Source organism: Myodes glareolus, chromosome 16 (genome assembly GCF_982192425.1).
Source record: "Myodes glareolus chromosome 16, mMyoGla1.1, whole genome shotgun sequence".
NCBI classification, from domain to species: Eukaryota; Metazoa; Chordata; class Mammalia; order Rodentia; family Cricetidae; genus Myodes; species Myodes glareolus.
In genome coordinates, this window is record NC_142041.1 from 51,635,304 (window position 1) to 51,658,231 (window position 22,928).

The 22,928-nt window shown below is 38.6% G+C and overlaps 1 pseudogene; it reads right to left on the reverse strand.

Annotated features, from left to right (window-relative positions):
- Positions 1-2,044: 2,044 nt before the first annotated feature.
- On the reverse strand, positions 2,045-22,440 carry LOC125390871 (serine/threonine-protein phosphatase 2A catalytic subunit beta isoform pseudogene; annotated as a pseudogene).
- Positions 22,441-22,928: the final 488 nt, after the last annotated feature.

Here is a 22,928-nt window from a genome sequence, read left to right on the forward strand (position 1 = left end):
AGAGCAAGCAACCAGTTGATGGGAAGTGGGCATAATTCTATTAAGAAAAATACTATAGAGAGTAAAAGGGAATCAGGTGGACAGAGAGACAAACTGGAAGTAGAAGGGAGGAACATTCAGTTTGAGGAAGTTGGTTGGAGATGGCATAGGAGGAGTGAAGGAGTCTTTAATCCCAGCACTCAGGAGACAGAGTAAGATGGATCTCTATGAGTTCAAGGAAAACCTGGTATACAGAGTGAATTACAAGATAGGCAAAATTACACAAAGAAACCCTGTCTCAAAAAAACAAAAATTAAAAAGAAAAGGAATAAAAAAAGCCTTGTAAAGATGAAAAATACACAGAAAGTCTGGGTATTGTACATTATTCTGTTGTTTTTAATTGTTTGGCTGCTGAGGAAGGAACAAGAGCTGCTAGAAGAATTTTGAATATAAATTCTGCTGGATTAATCTAATCTATATATTAGATATTTTGAAAATGTCTCTACTTCAAATTTTAACTCAAAGGATATGTTTCTTTGAAGAAGAGGTTTTGTGGCAAACGCCACCGAGTCTGCATCACCACCCACCCGGTATGGACCGCGGCTCCATACCTTCCATGAGCTGGGCAGGGTCCTAGGAGTTAAACACAAGACACACACACACACACAGAGAGAGAGAGAGAGAGAGAGAGAGAGAGAGAGAGAGAGAGAGAGAGAGGAGAGAGAGAGAGAGAGAGAGAGAGAGTCTGGGTCATTCGCAAAGAGGTGAATGCCAAGTTTTATTTAGCTTTATCCGGGATTAATATACCCTTTTGCCCCAGTAAAGGAAACCCCTCCCAGCCAGGAGTGAGATCACAGTGTTGAGTGCCTGGCGCCTAGTGGCAGGTTTTTTCAGGCAGGGAGTACTGGGCTGGGAGCTGTGACAGACAGTTTAAGAGAAGATTTAGGCACTGTGGGAATTCTCCTTTGCAGGTGAAATTACCAGGTCAAAGACAAAACAAGGCTCTATGTAATCCCCCAGGCTGGCAGAATCCAGAAGAAGAAGTTATCAGGAAGCTAAGCTGGTTTAGCATAAACAGTTTTGTGCTTTGGCCTCCAGGAGCAGGGGAAAAGCCTGCGATCCAACAGGTTTTGATTTTGTTTCAACAAGAAATGAGAGGCTATGAATTTTTTCTTTGCTAAGAAAAATAAGGTTTGATCAAGGAAGACCCCCCTGAAAAATCTGATAGGAGCTGATGGCCCAGATCATCCATTATTTCAGAGGACCAGTGTTGCAGCTTCCTTTGAGTTATACATCCAGAACAGCTTCAAGACTGCTGGCTGAGATAATTCAGCCTCACAGAATACTCTAGTCAGAACTTGTTCATAATCCTAAATTTTCTTTGGGTTCCCAAATATTACTAGTGCCGCCAATGAGCAGGAAGCAGCTTAGAAAACTATGCCCACTTTCTCCAGAAAATGGATTATGGATGTTTAGAGTGTTGGTTACAAGTTGTTATGTGGTGTGGGAGAATTGTTTGTATTCTGTCAATCACATTTTAAATAAATGCTGATTGGCCAGGCAGGAAGTATAGGCAGGTCAAACAGACAGGAAGTAGAGGAAGGGTGACGAGAACAGGAGAATTCTAGGAAGGAGGAAGTCCATTTCTCCACAGTCCTGCCCAGATCACCGAAGACGTAGGATGTGACCTTCCCGACTGAAAAAGGTACTGAGCCATGTGGCTAACATAGATAAGGTGTGGGCCCATATTTCATATATAATAATTTACAGGCAGGTTCACTGGCCACTAGGCAGATGCAACCCTACCAAACAAGTAAGGCAGCCACAGCCACCTGACAAAGGCAAGGATGTATTACTCCTTTCTCCTTTGTTAAAAATGTAGATCGCCTGGGGAGAGGTGATTGCCGAAGCTGGTGACTAAATTGCAGATGTTTCCCTAGCCCCACATCCCCCAGAAAGAGAATATTAATGAACTTCCTCCTTGGTTTACTTGGGGGATAAAAGGTGTTTTGTATAATAAACATGGGTAGATCTTCAGGATGAAAAAGCCCGAGATGCCCTTCCGTTATGACTGTGTGAACTGTGTCTGGTTATTTCTCGCACCTCTGTACTGGTCCAGATAGGGAAAGATAGTTTCTATGTTGGGGCCTACGGTCCCTGACAATAAGGATAATGGGTTAGTATAAGTTATAAGAACTAATACGAAGCCTGAGTTAATGGGCCAATCAGTTTATAACCTAATGTAGACTCTCTGTGTGATTTTCTTTGGGGGCTTACCAGCTGTGGGAACTGGGCAGGACAGAAACCCCAATAAGCTGGCCCCTCATGTTACAGTTATGGAAAATGGTCAGGAAAAAGCTTAACAAAGGAGGTTAGATTCAGAGTTCTTGTTTTGGAAAGAAAAAAAGAATGGGTAATTCTGTGTAAGAATGTTCTTGTACACTGTAAAGATTTTTCACTTATATTGCTTTAATAAAATTCTGATTGCCATTAGCCAGGCAGGAAGTATAGGCAGGGCAACCAGAATTCTGGTAAGAGAAAAGGCAGAGAGGCAGTCACCAGACAGATGCAGAAGAAACAAGATGAGAATGCATCACTGAGTAAAGTAAAACCATGTGACTAAACATATATAATAATTATGGGTTAATTTAAGTTGTAAAAGCTAGTTAATAATAAGCCTGAGGTAATAGTTCAAATAGTTTATAATTAATATAAGCCTCTGTGTATTTCTTTGGGATTGAATGGCTGTGGGACCAGGTAGGACATAAACTTCTGTCTATAGAGAGCCTCATATTGGTATACCATTTGTAACTGAAGGCTGTGCTTTTATTTCTCGACTGCCCAGTACTGAGTAATCATATAGAAACTTTTATTAATTGCGAATTGTTTGGCTTTTTAGCTCAGGCTTATTATTAACTAGTTCTTACAACTTAAATAAACCCATTTCTTTTATTCTACATTTTACCATGAGGCTCATGGCCTGTAATCTCACAACTTGCTTCTTTGGCAGCTGCTTACATCTCCTCCTACTTCACCTTCTTTCTCTATCTCTCCTTGCATTTCCCACCTAACTATATTCTATCCTGCCGTAGGATAAAGCAGTTTCTTTATTAACTAATGGTGATAAAACATGTTCACAGCATACAGTGGGACATCCCACATCAACTTGGCACAGAGTATGGAGTGAGAAACTGTTAGATTACAGTTCATGGGTCTAATATACTATGCTAATTATTGGGAAATAAAGGAAAGAACACAAAATACAGAGAAATAACTGTTTACCAGTCAGTTATCCAAGATACAGTAATGGAAATGAGGCCCATCAGTCTTTGGAGGTGATCATATTCAGCTTAACTGGGATATGGGTCCCCAACTGCAAAGACAGTCAGTAGTTGTAAGATACCTTTAGCTGGGAAGTGAGCATAGCACTTTTGTCCACCCTGTACTAAAGATTATACCATGAGCCTTAATTTTCTCTACTGGCTAGGTTTGGTTTTATTTCAATGTCATTGACCTTTAAGTTGGGACATTAAATATTATCTGTTAAAGAGTTTTTGTGATCTTATGATCTGCAGGCATGATTCATGTTACTTTATTCATTTGGCACTCCATCTTGAGTACTGTCCCCTAAAAGGATTATCTATGGCTGAAAGATATTATAAGGGCAGTGAGATTTATTTTTCTAAAAAATATTTCTGGTGTGTGTTTGTAATGTGATTATGAATTTTAATGGATAACAGATACTTTGGGACTGGGATAGAATTTATAGGGCTTCTTTTGGTTTTATTTATATTGTGATAAAGGTCAGGTTGCCAGTCTTGAACATTATAGATATATTTTTTTCTCCTTTTAAGGCAGCTCACTAGTGCTTAAATAATGTTAGTAGAAACATTGCATCAGCAAATGGTTGTGTTCTATTCAAATTGTAAACATATTGTCATTTAAGAAAAGAGGAACTGTATAATTTGACTAATGAATCCTATTTGCAAACAAATATATTTATATTTCCAAAAAGAAATTTATTTTTTTGTTTTATATAACGCATATATGAAACAAAAATGAGCTTAGCATTTAGATTTGAATCTTTTCCTTACCATATCTTGTGATGTTTATGCAAGCATCATACCATCAAAAATCTAAAGCTCCCTGGCACCAAATATTTCAAATAGGGGTTATTCTACCAATATAAACAACATGCACAATGACCTTGTGAGAGCCAGATTTATGTTTTTATTATTGTGTTTAAGAGGTCCATGAAATAAAAATGCCCAAGGATAGATACTTTCTGAAATGCCAGAGGCTATCATTTATTGGAGATAACAAACCATATGTTTTCAATTCCCTAAACAAGTTTGATTGACTCAATTGCACTGGATGTGCTTGATAACATGTAGACAGAAAGTATGAGGGCAGGAAATAATTCAGGGTGCATGCTTGTTCCTGATTAGATGTAGGTAGGAGATATACAGGCTGGAGATATTTTGGGATAACATGCTTGCCTCTGTTTGGACCTTATGGGAAATATGGTGGCTTTATGGGGTTGCCTTTTTAAACCTCTGCAAAATGTTACTTATAGCCATATTCTGGGAACTCAGGAAAGAATGTTGCCAGAGTTTATCGTCATGATAAGTATTTAATTAAAGCTTGCCTCAAATTTGGCTCCAAGATTGTAGTATGCTCTTATTCCTGATGAGTGGGATTTACAATCCGAAATAAACTCTATACTTGTATATGTGAACTTACAAAGAATCTAATTTCAAAGTAAGTATGCTAGATGCATGTAACATGAAGGGGCCTTCTTGTTGGGGTTTATGTCCTGCCCAGTTCCCCACAGCCGGCAAGCCCTAAAGAAAATCACACAGAGGTCTGCGTAAGTTATAAAACTGATTGGCCCATTAGCTCAGGCTACTTATTAGCTCTTGTAGCTTATATTAACCTATTATTCTTATCTATGTTAGCCACATGGCTCAGTATCTTTCTCAGTGGGACAGCTCCCATCTTGTTTCTTTGGTAATCTTCTGGGCAGAACTGGCGGAGGAAGTTTCCTGCTTCCCAGAATACTCCTGTTCTCCTCGCCCTGCCGCTACTTCCTGTCTGGTTGACCCACCTATACTTTCTGCCTGGCCACTCAGTGTTTATTTAAAACATGATTGACAGAATACAGACAATTCTTCCACACCAGATGCAGTCACTTAACAAGTTATGGAGATTTCCTTCTACTTTTAGATTGCTTCAAGTTTGCATTATATGTCACTGTTCAGTAGTATTATGATGTAGGAAGTCCTTCTGTACATGTGTTGCTTTTATTGGTTAATGAATAAAGAAACTGTCTTGGCCTGTTGATAGGGCAGAGTAGAACTAGGTGGGGGAAAACTGTACTGAATGCTGGGACAAAGAAGGTAGAGTCAAGAGAAGCCATGGAGCCACCACTGGAAACAGGCACACTAGAACATTGCCAGTAGGCCACAAGCCTCATGGTAAAATATAAAATAATAGAAATGGGTTAATTTAAATTGTAATAGCTTGCTAGGAATATGCTAGAATCATTGGCCAAGCAGTGTTTTAAATAATATAGTTTCTCTGTGATCATTTCATGTCTGTTGGCCAAGAACAAACAAGCAACCTCACACACCAGTATTAAATTCATCTTTGCATCCACTGGTTTAAAAATGTCATATAATTTGATATTTTTAGTTCAATTTTCTTAGGGTGTTACACCTTTATTTGCTGATATAAATCAGATAGAGGGGACCTTAAAAATTAGGTGAATTACTCTCGGTCCCATCTCAGCCCAGCAGCTGGTCAACAGATAAGGCTCCTGCAAGCAAGCCTCTCCACCATTGCCACCACCCATTGAACTCTGTAACCTCTATAACCCACTCCACCACCCAGATCCACCGATGGTACCATCTGTCCCCTTCACCAAACATCCACAGCAGCATCACCAGCCCCTGGAGGCACAGACACCACCTGAACCTTTGGAGAAAAAGATGAGTGACTAGTCTCCTGACTGAACTGTCCCAATGTCTATGCCATAGGTGACAGGGCACAGCTCTTGTCTTTCATCCTTCCATCTCAGCACCAGAAGCCAGTCAGCAGTTAGGAGTCCTGTGGAAAGGCTACTCTACCACTGCAGCCACTCATTGGACTCTGTAACCTATAAGACCCGCTCTGATCCCAAAACCCACTAAATCTATGATTCTTCCCTGGCAAACCATCCCCCATGACATCAGCAGTCCCTAAAGGCAGAAGCATCATCTACACCAATTGGAAGAGGAGCACTTGCTCATCTATGTTCATAGCAGCATTATTCATAATAGTCAGAACCTGTAAACAACCTAGATACCCTTCAACCAAAGAATGGATAAGGAAACTGTGTTACATTTACAAAATTGTGTATTACTCAGCTGTATAAAAAGCAATGTCATCATTAAATTTACAGGTAAATGACTAGATTTAGAAAAGGTCAACCTGAGTGAGGTAACTCAGATGAAGAAGGATAAACATGGTATGTTCTCTTTTTTTGAATGTTCAAAAAATATTTATTTATAAAAAATACAATGGGATAAGTTTATGCTGAGAAATGCAGCAATAAATACAGTTGGAGGAAACAGCGACTCTACAGTGATACACCGGCACAAATCAAGTCTGCAGGTACACACCCAAACCTACATGTCCACGTATGTTCTCACTCTTATGAGTGGATATTAGATGTAAAGCAAAGGATAACCATGCTAAAATCCTTGGTCCCAAAGAAGCTAGGTAACAAGGAGAAGCCTAAGAGGGATTCCTCAATGCCTGGGAAGGGGAAATAGATGAGATCTCCTGGGTAAACTGGGGGCAGGAGAGGAGGGGTGGGGATTGGGGAAAGGAACATGAGGTGTCCCACACTACCATCTCGCCAGCAAGAATGACACGGGACACTTAGGATCCTTCTGCAGAAAAGCTTTAATGCATCTTGAGAGAGAGAGAGCATAAGCTTACAAGGCGGAGACCCAGAATGAGGGGAACCCATCTCTTATATAGGAAACAGTCCTCACTTTGGACGTGTCACTCTTGGATTGGTCCGCTGCCCATCAACCCAGATGACGCCTCGGGAGTAGGCAGGGATGCAGCAGTGGAAAGTTACCAAGCACATGCGCATCATAGTCCCACTGTCTCTGCCTCCCCAATGCTGGGATTAAAGGCGTGTGCTACAACACCTTGAACTCACAGAGATCTATCTGTCTCTGCCTCCCAGGCATTGGAATTAAAGGCGTGTACTACCACACCTTGAGGTCACAGAGGTCAATCTCTACCTCTGTCCCTTGAAGTCACAGAGGTCAATATGCCTCTGCCCCTTAAAGTAATGGAGAATGTGGTTGCGGCCCTCCACAATGAGGAATCAGGATGATCAAGTTGGGGGAGAGATGGAGAAGGAGAGCAATGAAAGAGATATCTTGACAGAGGGTGTAATTATAGGGTTAGGGAGAAATCTGGTACCAGGAAAACTCCAGGAATCCACAAGGATGACTCCAGTTAAGATGTCTAGTAATAGTGTAGAGGGTGACTTAACTTCTCTGCTCCTGTTATCAAATTGGTGACTACCCTAATTGTCATCATAGAACCTTCAACCAATTCCTGATGGGAGCAGACACAGAGATCCACAGCCAATCATTGAGTTGAGCACTGGGAGTCTAGTTGAAGAGAGGGAGGAGTGATCATACTAGTAGGAGCATCAAGATCATATGGGGAAAGCCACAGAGACAGCTGACCCGAACTGGTTGGAGGTCATACACTCTAGATTGACAGTAAAGGAACCTGCATGAGACTTACCTAGGTCCTCTGCATGTGGGTAACAGTTATGTAGCTTGATCTGTTTGTGGAGTTCCTAGCAGTGGGATCAGAATCTGTTCCTGGTGTATGAGCTAGCTTTTCTGTACCCATTCTCTGTGGTGAGTTGCTTTGCTCAGCCTTGATATAGTGGGGGAATGGCTCGGTTGGTCCTCCCTCAACTTGATATGCCAGGCCTTGTTGATCCTCATGAGAGGTCTTACACTTTCTGAAGAGTAGAAGTGGGGTAGAAAGAAGGTGCAGAGAATGACTAGGAGGAGAGGAGGGAGGGAAAACTCCTTCAGAAAAAAAAAAACAAACCATGCCCAAGTGGGCCAGTATCATAAAGGCTTTTGTCTGAAGGAGTTCCCCACACCAGAAAACTGTGGTTGGTATGTAAATAAATAAAACATTTAAAATAAAAATTTATTCAAAGAATAAACAAGAACAAAAAATTAGAAAACTGAAAAAATGAGGTGGACTAAAAACTCATGCAAAGCCAACTTTATTCAAAGCATCAGACAATTTATACTCTGGGTGTTAAGCATGGTCATTTGAGCAAAGTTCACATGAGTCCAAGCTGTATGCAGTCTCAAGGGCAAGGTATGTTCATGTGAGTTTAGTCTGTATACAGTCACAGGACAATTCATGCTTTGAAACATCATCTAAGCAATAGTAAGATGATGGCTAATTGGAAGTAAACCTATTTTTATTTAGCATCCCTGGGAGGGGTATGAAAACACACACCAAGTACAAACCCATTATTTGGAGGAACAGAGGTCTCAAGACTATTTTCTTGTTTTCTTGAAAATTTTTCATAAGCCCTCACAATTGTCCTTTCAGAGATTCATTGGTGCACCATGTTACAAGCAGGTTAGTTGTCTTTGCAAATGTTGAACTAAACATGCAGATCTGGAAAAAATTATGATTGGTCATAGTATATAATACTTTTCTTTTACATGTGGCTGGAGTAACTTGCTAGTATTTAACACTTTCTATTTTATTCATAAATGATATTAGTCTGTCATTTTCTGCTCTAATAAAGTCTTTGGCTTATATTATGGCCACATAGAACGTGTTTCTCTTCTGAGATATAATGCAGAGAATGTCTCTTTCATTAAATGATAAGAAGACTCCACAAGTTCATCTCTCTGAGCCTGATTATTTTTCTTTAGGTTTTAAACTACTCATTCAGTTTGGATGATAGAGATTTGGGTCATTAGTTGCCACTTGCAGAATTGGGTAATTTTTTAAAGGTTTACCATATTTTTCAAGAGATTGCTTCTTTTTATATATTTTTCACAGAAGAAATTGGTTCAATTTGTGGATACAGTACTGCAACGACTACTCCCTTATTATCTTCATAATGTCTAAGAAATAAACAATGCTGTCTGCTCTTTCTGATACTGACCATTTATGACTTTTTCTGTGATCCTTTGAGATAATTATGGAAATTTAATCAATTGTACAGAACTTTTCAATAGTCCAGTCTTTGCTTTCATTGATACTCTCTTGTTTTCTTTCTTATAATCATATTAATTTATGCTATAGTGAGTGAGTGAGTGAGTGTGTGTGTGTGTGTGTGTGTGTGTGTGTGTGTGTTTGCCTGCTCATGAGTGCAGGCACAGGTATGCCATGGTGCATACTCGTAAAGCTCAAAGGTCAATCCTTTTTATACTTTGTCTTCTCACAGGGTCTCTTATTTAGTAAATAAGCCAGGCTAGGTGGCTTACAAACTTGTAGAAATCCTACTGTCTCTGCCTCCCATCTTCTGTCTTGGGAATTCTGAAGCTTGTACTATTTCATCCTCATTTTACATGAATCTGGGGAACAAAACTGAGGTCTTCAAGTTAGTTGGCACACACAGACACACACACACGTTTTCCTTTCTTTTGATTACTTTGACTTAATTTTTTTTTGGATTTTCTTTATATGGTTTTCTAACAAAGAGAATACTATTTAGGTATTTCTTATAATAAATACACAAGTTATGTACATTAGTTCTAATTATTGCTGTGAAAGTAAAAGTAAAATGTTCAGTTTTAATTACTATGCCTAAGATATCCAGGTAACAAAACTGCTTCTGATCTACAAGCCCTTTCTGAAGTACAGAGAGTTCCTAAAATGATGGAGGCTATTGTTTGATGTGAGATGTCCTTATGTATGCTATGAATATACCTCATTACTATTGGCCAATAAAGAAGCTGATTTGGCAAATAGCCAGGCAGTATATAGCTAGACAGGAAATCCAAGCTAAGAGACGGGGGAAAGAAAGTGGATTTGGGGAGACACAAGTAGCCACCAGAGAAGTAAAACACCAGAGCATTATCAGTAAGCCATGGGACATGTGGCAATATACAGATTATTAGAAATGGGTTATTTTATATGAAAGAGCTAGCCAGTAAGAAGCCTGAACATTTGACCAAGGAACTATAATCATTATTAAGCCATAGAATTGTTATTTGGCAATTGTCAGGCAGGAGAGAAACCTCTGGTTACAAATGACACCCACTGTCTGGCATGGATCCACATAAGACCTAATAATGCTTTAACAAATTAGGGCCTCTAGACCCACAAAAGCAGAAGTCAAGTTTGGCTTCTTGGTAGCCAAATTTTTTGGCTTAGGTTCTGCTTACTGTCAGTGAGCAGATGAGTAGCTCTTTTAAGAGATGACTTTCTGGTTCATGCTGGCAGCATGAATGGCTTTTTTGAGAGGTCCTGCTATGGGACACTTGAATGGAGTTTCTGGATAGTGTATTACAAACTGCTTGACGGTGGCATCCCTAGAGTTGGGTCTGGCTCCCAGAGCTAGCAGTGAACATATCCCTGCCATGTAGAGCCAATAGCCAAAGTCTCAGTTTGGGTTCTTGCCATGCTTGCTAGGGATTTTAAAAAACTCTCCTGGTCAAAAAAAAATGATTACAAATACACAATAAAGAGAGATTCAGACAAAGCCCTACCCTCTAAATGGTTACAGTGTGTTTAAAATATATACATAGGCTTAATAAAGGAAGAAAATGGGTATAGGCAGTAACAGAAACAAATAAATAGTTAAAATTAAAACAACTCTTTAAAGAGATAATAAAAGTAATATATAATAAGCCATATAAAGATGGAAAGTACACTGAGTCTGGATTATGTATACTCTTCTGTTTTCTTTGAATTTTTTTGACTGTTAATGAGCTAACTGCAGAGAAACATTTGATTGTGGTAGCTGCTAAGTTAAACCAACAAAGGTATCTTTACTTCAAAATTTGTGTCTAAGGCTATGCACCTTTGGAAAAGAGGTTCTGCTTTTGTTTCCACAGAAGATAAGAAGCTGTGGATTCATTCCAGGCTAATATCATTTGATTTAGCAAGACTCCCTAAGAGGTCTTTGTTGTTAGTGATGATTCAGGTGATCCAACATCCAAAACAGCTTCAAGGAAAATGGACGATGCAGTCTCAGACTACTACAGCAAACATTTAACAATATTTTAAAATTTTCTCTGTATCCTCATAAGGTTACTGGTGTTCCCTAATTAGCAGGAAGTAGTATAGAAAACTATTCCCAACTTTCCAAAATATTGTTTATAAATATTTGTTTTCATTTAATGGAGGTTAGCAATATATGGTTAATGGTCATAGTCAATCTCTTTCTAAAGAAAAAAGAGGATACGATATAGAAATGATAAAACAAGGTAAACTATTGAATCTACTTTAATCCAAAAATTCAGCTATATCTCAAAATATTCTACATTGGTATAAATTAGATATATGGTTGCAAATTTGGGGTCAATTGTGTTATACTGTGTGTATATTTCTACTCTTGTTTAAGGTATTGTGCTACGCAGCTCATTTAAAAATGTAATATATAGTTAAAAATACAAATTAACAGTGATCTGTAACAGTCAAGCTTATAGTCATTCTAGTTATGTTTTCTAGATGTACAGAGATATATTTCAGATGAATAGGTAATATTCAAACATTTCAAAGAACTAGAGAATATGACATTTAAAATGTTTTAAGAACTTAGAATTTTCGTGGCAGTGAGACACATCTACTCCTGTCAGCCCCACTTTCTTCAAGAGGATAATGGGCATAAAAGAAGTTCCTTATAAAAGTTGCTTTCAATGTGGCAAGTCTAGTCATTTGGGCAAGAAACTGCTCTTGTCTGAACTGCTTGACTCTATGCTGTACAACTGGACTTGTGGGACCCAAAAAAATGACCTCTAAACTTTCTGGAAACAAGGCTGGATGATCATTCAGGGTTCCTGCTTCACAGAAGAAACTGCCAGACATTGTGCAAGACACATAAAAGTGACTGAAAAGTTGCCAATACAGGAGGGAGACACTTTCAAATTTCCTGCTTCATTGAAAAGTCCTTCAGAAACTATGGGCCTGTAGGCTGAAGATGGATGTACCAATGTTGTAGAAGAAATTTGGTTGGCTGTCCAGAGAGCCAGAGTTTCTGTCATTCCTAGAGTTTTAAAAGTTTTTTACAATGCATTTTCTGTTTATTTAGGCAATATTATATCTTTCTGGGACCTTTGATTGAGTTGAAGACTATATATAGTTTTTATTAGTTTTGAAAAATTATCAATTAGATACGACACTTTAGACTTACAAAGATAAAATAAGTGATAGGATATTTTCTTTAATTTTGTCAAATACAATACACTAAATGTTGTAACTGTAATTCTTGTTTGATAACCATTCTGCTATATGTAATTTTACTATGTTAAAGTTAAAATTTTACTTTTTGATTAGACAAAAAGGGGGAGTTGATGTGATATTCCCATCTAAATGCTGTGAATATGCCTTATTACCATTGGTTAACAAAGAAGCTGACTTGACCAATAGCAAGGCAGAATATAGCAAGGTGGGAAACTTAAGCAGAGAGACAGGGAAAAGCAGCCAGAGTCAGAGAGACACCCAGAGTTGCCAGAGAAGTAAGATGCCAGAACATTGCCAACAAGCATGAAACACATGGTGATATACAGGTATTGGAAATGGATTAATTCATACATAAGAACTAGCCAGTAAGAAGCCTGAGTACTTGGCCAAGCAACTATAAACAATATTAAGCCCCAGAGGGGTTATTTGGCAGCTAGTGGATAGGAAAGAAACCTCCAGTTACAATTGTTTATGGGCAATAACAAGTCACATGTTTTTCATTCCCCCAAACAAGTTTTTTCCCCATCTTCACCAGATGCATTTGATCACATGTAAACAGGAGGTTCACAAGCTGGAGGTTTGTCGCAATAAATAACCCTGATTGGACCTAATGGGAAATGTAATGAGTTATGGGTTTTCATTTTTAAGATGCTACAAACTGTGTTTCTGGGCCATTTCCTAGGAACCTGGATATGGATCTGGCCAGAGTCCATACACCTGGCCTGTATTTAATTACAGCTTGCCTCAAATTTGGCTTTCAAGTGTGGTAGTGGTCTTATTCTTGATCAGTGGGATTAACAATTACTTTTGCTATATTTAAGAAATTAAAGTCATTCAAATTATGCTCTTTTCAAGCCTAACTTTTTTATGATATTTAGAAGTGTGTCTAATTCCCCCAAATTTGTTGATTTTCTAGATGCTGATTTCTAGTATAATTCCATTTTGGTGTGAGAATAAGCTTAGTGTGCTTTTAGTTCTTTCAACTTTGCTAAGTACACTTTAACGTTCAAAATGTTGTTTAGCCTGGTTAATGCTCATGCAAGCTTGGAGAAAATGCTTGTTTTTCTATAGCAGAATAAACTCATTTAAAAATGTTAAACAGAGCAATGTTAAATAGCTGAAAATGCTATGGGTTAATGCAAACAACAGAGCTTATATTTACCTTTGCACAACAATTTTCTCTGTTTACTCTTCAGTTGCAGAGAGGGGAGCTGAAATCTTCACCGATGACCATGTACTCAACACTTATTTCACTCTGTTTGGCATGTGAATTTTCATATTTTGGGGAAGGTATGAATACATGTCTCGGATCATGGAACATTTCTGGTGAATTTACATTTTTTGTTAATAATGTCTCTTGTTACTCTCAATAATCTTTCACATATTGATGTCTGCTTTTTCTGAAAAAATACATCTATTTTATTAATGTCTAATGTCTCCCTTTATATAATGCTTATTTGTCTTCAGGTTTTTGATGAGTTTCCTTTAGATCGGTGTCTACTATCCATAACAACAGTCTTTTCAAACTTTGATGTTTGAGCCATTTCACTGAAATTATTCTTATCTACCTCTGAAATTATTCTTATCTATTTCCAAAGTCTCTACCTTGTGTCAAGTTGACACACAAAACTAGCCAGTACAGGGTCCCTTAGAAATAAGTTGTACTAAGAACTTCAAAGGCAGGGTAAGAAGTATGTCATTAAATAGAATCAATTCTACAATTACACTTTTAGAAAAAAATTAAGAATAAAAAATAGAGTGCTTATATTACGTTTTGAGACTATCATGTTCCAATGAGACTTATAATTGCTTTAACTATTTATAGTAACAGTTGCTAAGTATAGCTTCATCTTTGGTCAGAGTATAAAACTACTGAAATAAATAAAAACAAATACAACTTTAAAATTTCACTTCTCTTAAACATTATTTATTATCACTGACAGACAACTATTTGACTTATGTGGGTTTATAATGAAAGTTAAGGTAATCAAAAATTCAATGTTTCTGATGAAGTAAAATAAAACGATGCATTATATTTCATATGGTGACTCTTTTGCCTCCAAGGGAATTCACTGTTTTTGTCAGCTGAGCAGCCCCATAGTTTCATTCTCTGAGAGTTGTTTCTTATTCTGTATCTTAAAATAGCTTGGTTAAGTGACTCCAGGTTCATTATCAAGAGTGAAACAATCAAATTTAATGACCACTTGCTTGCAGTAGAGAAACAGAAAGCTATTGATCAGTATTTTTCAACCTTCTTAGTGCTGCAGCCCTTTAATACAGTTTCTCATGTTGTGGTAACCATAAAATTATTTTTATTGTTACTTCATAACTGTAATTTTGCTTCTCTTATGAATCATAACGTAAATGTTTTTGAGGATAGAGATTTATCAAAAGGTTCACAACCCATAGGTTGAAAATCTCTTTTTTAGCTATTAACTAAATCAATTCTTGGGATTTAAGAAATGTTATGGGTAGTGATGGGTGTTGATATTAATCTGATTGCGATAATTACATAGTTTATGTATATGGTATTAAATCACATTATAAACCTTAAATATGTACAGCCTTTGCAAATTAAGAATTTTAAAACAGAAAAAACCCAAATTATTGAGGCTAGTATTTTCTAATGCAGAACAGTCATTATCAATATCTTCTTTTGCTGTTGGAGTTTCAAGTAGGCGTTTTACTCTCTAGCTTAGGCTAGCCTGGGTCTCATAATGTAGTCCAGATTAACCTTGAATTTACGATCAATCCTCTTCCTCACCTTTCCAAGTACGGTGATTACAAGCCTGTGCCATGATGTTCAAGTCAATGATTGTTTTTAATTAGCATTTTTCAACACATGATCCACAAAACTACAGGTTTTGTTTTTTTAAAACAAATTGGAAATCATCTTTTCTTACTTAAACACACATTTCTCTATAAGTTGCCTTCTACCCAGACTAGAAAAAGCTCTCAGTACTTCCTCCACTTCTGACGATTCCCTAGCACAGCTAATTTTAATATGATGGATGATGATTCATATGGGGAGGTATTGTATCATTTGTTCCAAAATGAGAAGTGTCTGAAAACAAAAATCAACATAGCTGGAAATCAGAAAAACATCGTTTAGGTCTACAAAGTGCTTTACAAAGAAATGAAATGTATAAGCAGGTGCTGGGAAGCTTTAGAAACCTTCAGACTTGAAAGTTTGAACTCTGGGAAGCCCCTAAGAGCAGCATATTTCTTAGTGTTCTTTGATTCTTCCTGCCCTGAAGGGTAGAAAAGGGAGGAAACCCTGAGTGGCTGGTGTCCTGAGTGAATGTCTGCTCTTGACAAGGGCACAACTGTGTTAAGGACCTTCCAATCCTCAGACCTAAGAAGAATGGCACAGTCCTTCTCCAGACTGGGGCCATGGCAAAGCCTTTATTGAGGAATTGAGTGTTGATAATATGTGCAGAATGTGTCCATCGTAGCTTTCTCCCCCTAGATGTTTACAGTCTGAACACTGTTCCCTTACAGAGACTGCTCCTACTGAGATCAGTTAAAACTGTGTCCTTAATCCAGATGGCTATAATAAGTCCTGCCTAATTTTTTCTGTGTGCAACAACCCCTGCCTCTTTGTTTGGCTCCCTATAAAAAAAAAAAGCCGAACATCTTGGGTGCTGAGATTTCTCTAACAAAGAGCCCAGGCCACCCAACTTCAGCTTTTCTATGTGTCTTTCTGTCTGTCTTTTATTTCCTGATTGTTCCTAGTCACGTCCATGTCCCTGGAGGACAGGACAAAGTACTGAAGACTTACTCTTACTGACATTATAAACAGGTCTATTTCCTATGTTTACCTTTTATTTCCACACTTCCTTCTTTTTTTATGTTGCCGTGTGCCTTTTCAGTCATCTGCAATGTTCATTTTGGTCCACAAAGAGGCAACATCTCTCTACTATGTTCACCACACTGTATGACGGTGCTTAGCGTACTGTTGGTTTAATAAAAATGTAAGCATACCAATTTTTATATCTTATTATTAACATAACAAGATAATTCAACCAACAACCTAAAGAACATGATGAAATAAAGGTCACAATTTTTTGACTTCTCATTTGTGACTCGGGCTTATGAATACATTGCTTGTTTTAAGAAGTTATCAGACCTGGGCTCCAAAAGGGAAGCATGGTGCTGCCATGCAGACTGAGTGGGACAAAGAGACCCATTTTCAAGCTCTGGGGTTCTTAACCCAAAGTCTCCACCAAGCAGGAGGACATTATCATGGTGAACAAATGTATGGGGAGAGAGAAAGAGAGAGAGAGAGAGAGAGAGAGAGAAAGAGAGAGAGAAAGATTCATTTCCTGTGGATAGGGACATATCTGAAAAGGTGAAAGTGGAGAAGACTGAGGTGGGTGGTTTGATTGCCACCTAGGGCCATAGTGATGACTGAGCCTGTGCTGCTGTGAGTTTATCCCCAAACAAACAAACCTTTGTTATACTACATTCCAGGCAACTGTGGAACTCTTTGATATGCCTTCAGACAGGAGTGAGGGTGAATCAGTTCTGAGGGCTGGTACTACTTCCCTTATCTGGGGTGTGATGATGGACATGAGAGAAAGATGCCCTCTCCCCCTGACCCTACTGTCCCCCGCTGGCAAGGGAACTGACCCTCCCCTTTACCAGCTACAGTACTCAGGAAAACAGGTCTGCTTCTCACCTAGGCAACACAGTACAGTTGACCTTGCTGGCAGAGGCTCAGTTGAGCTGGCCCTTAGGGTGTAACTGGCCACACCCACTTGTCTGCCCTGTGGTGGTGAGAAGATGGGAAAGATGCCAGCTCCCTTGACCCTGTCACGTTTGGTGGGTGGAGCTGACTCTCCACCTTACCACTGTCGAACACTGGAAAGTGGACCATGCACCTCACAAGGCAACACAATAGAACTGACCCTTTTGACAGGAGTGCAGGTGAACCAGCCCTGAGACTGAGGTCACAGGAGATCTGTCACCACACCTCATCTGCCATATGGTGGTGTGCACAGGTGAAAGATACCTCCCCTCCCCTCCTCCTCACCCCTTACTGCCTGTGACAGGTGGGAGAGCTGGCCCTGAGGTCATACGAGCAGGAGAACTATCTTTGTCCCTAACTTTCTGAAGCACTCGGGAAAATGGCCCTGTACCTCGCCTGGGCCATATAGTAGAGCTGGCCCTGATGGTCCAATAGAGGAAGAGCCGACCCTGAAAGGTGAAAGCTGGAGAACTGGCCCTGCCCCTTGCTCTTCACTGCAAGAGTTGAATTAGCCAGGTTTAATCTAGTCCTTGGCTTTTCTTTGTAAGTAGACTTTTAATTACTGCCTCCACCTGATTGCTTTTAAAGGGCCCATGTAATTAGTTTTTACTTTTTAGTAGGTCCTATGCATTTATAATTTATCCATTTCATCTAGATTTCCAATCTTGTTGGAATATAGTTTTCAAAGTATGCCAAGACAATCTTCAGTCTTTCATTAGGATTTGTTTAAATAACTTCTCATCTCTAATTTTATTAACTTGGGTCATCTCTCTATTTCTGTTGGGCACTGTGGTTAGGGGTTGGTCAAATTGTTAATTGTTTTCAAATGATCAACTTTTGATTAAAATATAGTCTGATCAAGGAGTTTGAGATATATATATATATATATATATATATATATATATATATATATATTCTAATATATATTCTAGTATCTATTTCATGTATTTCTTTCAAGATCTTTATAATTTCTGCTATTTGCTGTATTTGGGTTTGACTTCTTACTTTTGTGGAGCTTAGGCTATATATTTGACACTTCTGTGTACTTCTTTATTTGTTTGTGTATTTGTGAGATGTGTGCATGGGTATGTGAAGGCCTAAGATTTGTTGATGGGACCTATCCTCAATCACTCATTCTTCATTCAGTGAGGTAAAGTCTCTCAGTTGGACCAAGAGATCACTGATATGATTACCCAAGCTAGCCTGCTTGTCCCAGAGAGTCTTTGTTTTTGCCTTCCAAAAAAACAGGAATTACAGATGGTATGTCACACTCATGTGACATTTTTGTAGTTTTCGAGGATCTAAGCTCAAGCCCTCATACTTGGGCAGCAAGTACTTTATCCACTGAGCAATTGCCCAGGTCTATAGTTCTTTTTTTTATTCTTTGCTCTTTGGAGGTCCATTACCAAGCTCCCAAATAAATACAAAAAGATTTATTCTTATTTATGAATGCCTGGACTTAGCTTAACTTGTCTTTAGCCAGTTTTTTTTTTAAGTTATTCCATATACCTTTTGCCTCTGCATTTTTACCTTTGCCTATTTCTGTATATCTTTTCCTTCATTCCTATTCTATGTCTGGCTGTATGGTTGACCCCTGACATCCTTCTCTCCTCCTTTTCTCTCTCTTCCCTCTCTTTATTCTTCTATCCATTCTCTCTGTCTGGCAGCCCCAACTATTTCTCTCTCCTGCCTAGCTATTGGCTGTTCAGCTATTTATTAAACCAGTTAGGTGTCTTAGGCAGGCAAAGCAACACAGCTTCACAGAGTTAAACAAGTACAACATAAAGAATTCAACACATCTTTGCATCATCAAATATTCCACAGCATACATGAATATAGTACATCTTAAACCAATATTACACAATACCAGTCTCTGTGAATTTTTAGTGTGAGCATTTATAACTATTAATTTCACACTTAAGATGGTCTGGTCTGTGCCCCAGAGGTTCTGGTCCATTGTACTTTCATTATTACTAGATTCTATGGAAGTATTAATTTCCTCCTTGATTCCTTCACTGATCTACCTACTCTCCACTTCAAAGTATATTGTTTGGTGTCTAAGTATTTGTGTATTTTTTGAGATTGACAAATGACTTCAAATTTAAGCTACTCTAGTCTGATAGGATGCTGAGATTTATTTCAATTTGTCTTGTTTTCTGGAATATCATGTGGTTAGTTTTGGAGAATGTTCTGTTTGTCACTGACGAGGATGTTCTTTTTCTATGAGTTGGGTGGAATGTTGTGTAGGTATCTTTTAAGTCTATTTGATTCATGGTGTAATTTAACTCTGAAGTTATCTGTTTATTTTTAATATGGAGAAAATCTATCTAGAAATGAAATGAGGCATTAACGTCCCCCCTTACTTTCGTGTACTAAGACACACACACACACACACACATACATATATAGTATTTGATATGATATATATTTGATATGACATATTTGGTATATATGTGATATTTGACATGATATATATTTGATATATGATATATATTTGGTATATATGTGTGTATTCTTTAATTCTTTAATTAGTCCATAGCAGTTTTCTTTCTTCTGGTTGGTTTTATTTTGAAGTCTATATTAATTGTATGCCATATATTATATGTTCTCAGGTATGACAATTGCTACCACAGCTTGTAATTTCCACTTTTTCACCTAGAAGCTTGATCCCCAAAATTTGACTTCAGGTGTATCAATGTCTTTCACAGCTATGTGGCACTGATTCTTAAGAAATATCATGAAAATCTAATGAAACTTAATGTGCAGCAAATGGCATTTGAGTCAGATGAGCAGTTAACATTCTCTGAGTTCTTTCTCTATGGCCTCCATAGAAAATGCACATGGTTTCTGCGCATTCTTTCCTTTAATTGCTTTCTAGACCCTGCCTCCATCACATCATATATCATTACTGTCACAACTCGGTACTGCATTTCCCACATGAAGCTCAAAGTCTCTATATACATATTTCTCCTCAGTGACATGCTAGTACTTCAATAATTATATAGTTACTTTCTCTTTTGTACAGATTACAAAACTGCTACAGATTTTATAATTAGTGTCATTATCATCATTAAGGTTTTATTATCTATTTTGCTCATGTTGAGTCTTCTGGTAAGAAAAGCTTTTGAATCGTCCATACGACATGCTGGACAAAGAACATCATTTCAAATAGATGACGTACTTCCTATGGGGTGGAAGCTGTGGGCCTTGTGCCTATGCTGTGATTAGTGTCCTAAGATACTATTGCTTTAAGGAACACGCACATTTCTTCATTTCTCTAAGATCTCATAAAGGCAGCACCATTGTGTATAGTGCTGAAGAAGACCAGTCTGGTCTCAAACTCATTGCAATCCTCCTGCCTCTTTCTTCCAAGTGCTAGATTATAGGTGTGAGCCATTAAACTCAGGTTAAATGCCTTGCTATAAAGAGATATATGAATATAATAAATTTTGTCTTATTTGATCAGATGTATTCAGAAGGGATTGAGTAGCACTTTCTATAGCTGATAGAGGTGGGAACTTTATGTTTCCAAGCACATTGCTGGGCTGAAGAATGAATTCTATGGACTCTCATGTTCCTAATGTCCATCCCAATGCTTAAAACACATTATTTCACAGGTTTCAGAATGGAGGCTTCACTACTACCTTCTAGTATCTCTCATAGACTCTTTCATAATTGGTTCAAAATGCAGTATAGCATGCCAGTCGTAGAATGTGCTCTGTAGTGTAGAATAAGCAGATGTCTTTGAAGTCTTATATAAGATATTTTATAGCTGATCATTTGGAGAAGTGTATTACTTACAATGTTTGGGGCTCTAAATGAACCAGGTTGCAGTCCTAAATAATTCATTTCAAAGGACCTTATTATTAACAAGAAGTTCTGAGGTAAGGTTTTTAGTCAATTCCATGACTCAGTAGTCCATTCTTCCTCTATCATTTCTGCTTGTACATACTGACTGTATATATTAGTAAGACCAATAGACATGACATGTACTGCAGTCATGGACATAGGTACCAGCTAATATAATTCAATATTTTAACACATACAAATGGCTATAATAGCATATAATACATAAAAATTAGTTCGTTAATATATAATAATACATGAACAGTGAATATGATAAATAAGAAATATTATGGTATTCTTAAAAGTTACAAATATTTTAGGGAAAGCAACAGAGTAAGAGGCATTGGAACCACGCGCTAGAAGAGGCTGTTTTGAGCATTTTACCTCATGATAAAAAGTCGCTGCTGAAAAACATGCTATCCAATGACAAGTGATGGAATGTTGCTTCTTTTCTTTCTTTACAAAGTAGATTATGGGCAATGGAGGTGACAGTAGCAATTTTTGTGTGCTGTACTGTGTTGCAGGGAACTATGAGAGGAGCATGGGTAAGCTGGGAAGCCATGACATAGAGAGGGTATCAAGAGAGACATATGGAATGCTCACCTTTACATGATGCTGTCTCAAACTGGAGAAAAGAATACTTGAGAGTGTCATCAAGTTCCATGATTGCAGCTTGGTGACAACCATGCCAGCAATAGTTTGGAGCGCTCAAAATTGCTACTACATTCTGATCATGGCACCAGTTATATCCATCTTAGTCAAAGGTCTGGCTCCTAAAGGAGGTATTCCCCAGCTACCACAATCACCTGCATCTGACCACAGCAAATCACACATTGGGCCCTCATGAGGAACTTCTTGTAGGTAATCAAGTGCTCTGATGTGATTCAGTGTGTCTATGGATGATGACAGACCACCATGTAGACAGAAGATCCACCAAGGCAGTGAGAGGAAGATAGTCAAGAAGGTCTGTGAAATATTTCCAAATATTTGCATTTCCGTATTTTCTTAAACAGTCATCATAGAACCCATAAACTTGTGTGATGTGTCCGGTGTCATGATTCCTCTGAGTATGGTGATACACTCACAGTAATGAACCTTAAGAGCTATAAGCAGCTAGGTGGTGGTGGCACATGCCTTTAATCCCAGCACTGTGAGATGTCGAGGCAGGCGATCTCTGTGAGTTCGAGACCAGCCTGGTCTAAAAAAGCTAGTTCCAGGATAGGCTGCAAAGCTACAGAAAAACCCTGCCTCCAACACTCCCTCCCAAAAACCCCCCACAAAACAGTAATGTCCTCTATCCCCTGAACAAGTCCATAGTCTCTCCTGAACAAGTAATTTGTAACTAGTAATTTACTACCAGTTCTAAAGAGTTTCATGACGTCATAAAATTGTCCATGCAGATTCCTGCTGCAGTGCTGAGAAGTTCTATCCAGAGAGGTGAGTGGGTGTTGGCCTGGGCGGTCTGTCCCGGAAGAGAGCCCAGCCCCTCCCCCCTCAGCTTCTGCGACAGGGTCTTCGGTGTTCCACGGGACCCCTCCCTGCCCCCACTGCTGCCGTCCTTTTGTCTCCTGGCTCCTGGGAATACCAGCTATCCCTGCTGCAGTACTGAGGAGTTCTATCCAGAGAGTGCTGAGGAGTTCAAACCAGAGAGTGCTGAGGAGTCCTATCCAGAGAGTGTTGAGGAGTTCTATCCAGAGAGTGCTGAGGAGTTTCATCCAGAGAGGAGGAGATGGGCAGGCGTCAATGCAAGAATTCCTCCAACAACCTGAAAGGCAACATGACATCGCCAGAATCCAGGGAGCTCGAAACTAGAAGAATTGAACACCCTACTCCAGAAGAAATAGAAGAAATCGACTCTAAGCGGATCTTTATGAAAATAATAGAG